Source organism: Salmo trutta, chromosome 22 (assembly GCF_901001165.1).
Source record: "Salmo trutta chromosome 22, fSalTru1.1, whole genome shotgun sequence".
NCBI classification, from domain to species: domain Eukaryota; kingdom Metazoa; phylum Chordata; class Actinopteri; order Salmoniformes; family Salmonidae; genus Salmo; species Salmo trutta.
Window position 1 is genome coordinate 3,313,249 of NC_042978.1, and position 2,681 is coordinate 3,315,929.

The window sequence follows — 2,681 nt, forward strand, 5'->3', positions numbered from 1 at the left end:
GCAATTTATCTCGTAGAGAAGCGATAATATTCCGACCGGGAATCTGCCTGTCTGTAAACTGAGGAAAAAACCAAAAGCCGGGGGCGGGGCGTGTCACGCGCCTAAGGCTTAGTCCATTGACTGACCACTCAGCTTTTGCTCTCGTGTGCTTCAGCCAGGGCTTTGAATTACATCATTCCTGTTTTTCCCGGGCTGTGAGACTCCATTGTTGACGTGAGAAGTGTCACGTAAGAGCAGAGATCCTTTGTAAACGATAGAGATAATCAAGAAGGGCAAGAAATGTTCAGACAGGGTACTTCCTGAACAGAAGCATCTCAGGTTTTTGCCTGCCATAGGAGTTCTGTTATACTCACAGACACCATTCAAACAGTTTCAGAAACTTTGGAGTGTTTTCTCTCCAAAGCTAATAATTATATGCATATTCCAGTTTCTGGGCAGGACTAATAATCAGATTAAATCGGGTACGTTTTTTATCCAGCCGTGAAATTACTGCCCCCTAGATGTAAGAGGTTAAGGTCCTGGAGTGGCCTAGCCAGTCTCCAGACCTTAATCCCATAGAAAATCTGTGGAGGGAGCTGAAGGTTTGAGTTGCCAAACATCAGCCTCAAAACCTTAATGACTTGGAGAAGATCTGCAAAGAGGAGTGGGACAAAATCCCTCCTGAGATGTGTGCAAACCTGGTGGCCAACTACAAGAAACGTCTGACCTCTGTGATTGCCAACAAGGGTTTTGCCACCAAGTACTAAGTCATGTTTTGCAGAGGGGTCAAATACTTATTTCCCTCATTAAAATGCAAATCATTTTATAACATTTTTGACATGCGTTTTTCTGGATTTCTTTGTTGTTATTCTGTCTTTCACTGTTCAAATAAACCTACTATTAAAAGTATAGACTGATCATTTCTTTGTAAGTGGGCAAATGTACAAAATCAGCAGGGGATCCAATACTTTTTCCCCCCACTGTACACATGGATCAGATTCAAACTTTGGAGACTGAGATCGAGTCATTGAAGGCAGACCAGCAGAAAGGGAAACATTATCTGAGGGCAGAGATACGGGCGACAGCTGATGCATTGGTCCAGAGCCAGGCGATATTGGCAGAGAGTCAGGCAGCAGGCGGAGAATGGCGCATTGAAGAGGGCAAGGAACGAGATGTAGTCACAATCCATGCCAGGCACACCTGTGAGCTCTGGAACTCTACCTCCAACAGACAGCCAACATACCTGGCGGTTCGTCAAGTCGTTGATCCACCCTGACATTTCCATTCCTCTTCTGACAACAGAACTTGACCAATTGCTCACCAGTCACATCAAGGGCCATCCGGACCATAATGCTGTTCTGCTATTCCAAGGATGTGTAACCGAAGAGAGATACCACAAGTGGACACAGAATACCAACTGGGATGGATCCCGAGGCAAATATGGCTTACCAGTGAACCTCTGGATGTTCATCATTAATACTGTGTCTCAGACGTTTCTGTCCATGTCTGAGGCAACCTGAAAAAGCATTAACCTCTCTGGGGTATGTGGGACAGTAGCGTCCCACTCGCCAACAGCCAGTGAAAGAGCAGAGCACCAAATTCAAAACAACAAAAATCTCATAATTCAAATTTCCCACACATACAAGTATTATACACCATTTTAAAGATAAACTTCTCGTTAATCCAACCACACAGTGTCCGATTTCAAAAAGGCTTTACAGCGAAAGCATAGCATTAGATTATGTTAGGACAGCACCTAGACAAGAAAAACCACACAGCCATTTTCCAAGCAAGGAGAGGCGTCACAAAAACAGAAATATAGCTAAAATTAAGCACTAACCTTTGATGATCTTCATCAGATGGAACTCATAGGACTTCACGTTACACAGTTTCATGTTTGCTCAATAAAGTTTATATTTATATCCAAAAACCACATTTTACATTGGCGTGTAATGTTCAGAAATGTTTTGCCTCAGACTTCCAGTGAATGAGCACATCAATTTACAGAAATACTCATCATAAACGTTGATAAAATATACAACTGTTATGCATAGAATTAAAGATACACTTCTCCTTAATACAACCGCTGTGTCAGATTTCAAAAAAGCTTTACGGCGAAAGCACACTTTGCAATAATCTGAGTACAGCGCTCAGACACCAAAACAAGCCATACAGATACCCGCCATGTTGTGGAGTCAACAAAAGTCAGAAATAGCATTATAAATATTCACTTACCTCTGATGATCTTCATCGGAATGCACTCCCAGGAATCCCAGTTCCACAATAAATGTTAGTTTTGTTTGATAAAGTTAATCTTTATAGATACCTCCATTTTGTTCACGCGTTAGGTTCACTAATCCAAATGCAGAAGGCATGCTCACTAAAGTCCAGACGAAAAGTCTAAAAAGTCCTATTACAGTTTGTAAAAACATGTCAAACGATGTGTAGAATCAACCTTTAGGATGTTTTTATCATAAATCTTAAAAAATAATCGAACCGGACAATTCCTTTGTCTTCATAAAGGAAAGAGAACTCACGTAACTAAAATAATGGCCGACTGCCAGACACCTGACTGAAACAGCTCTTATTCGCTCCCCATTCACAGTAGAAGCCTGAAACAACGTTCTAAAGACTGTTGACATCTAGTGGAAGTATTAGGAAGTGCAATATGACCCCATAGACACTGTATATTGGATAGGCAA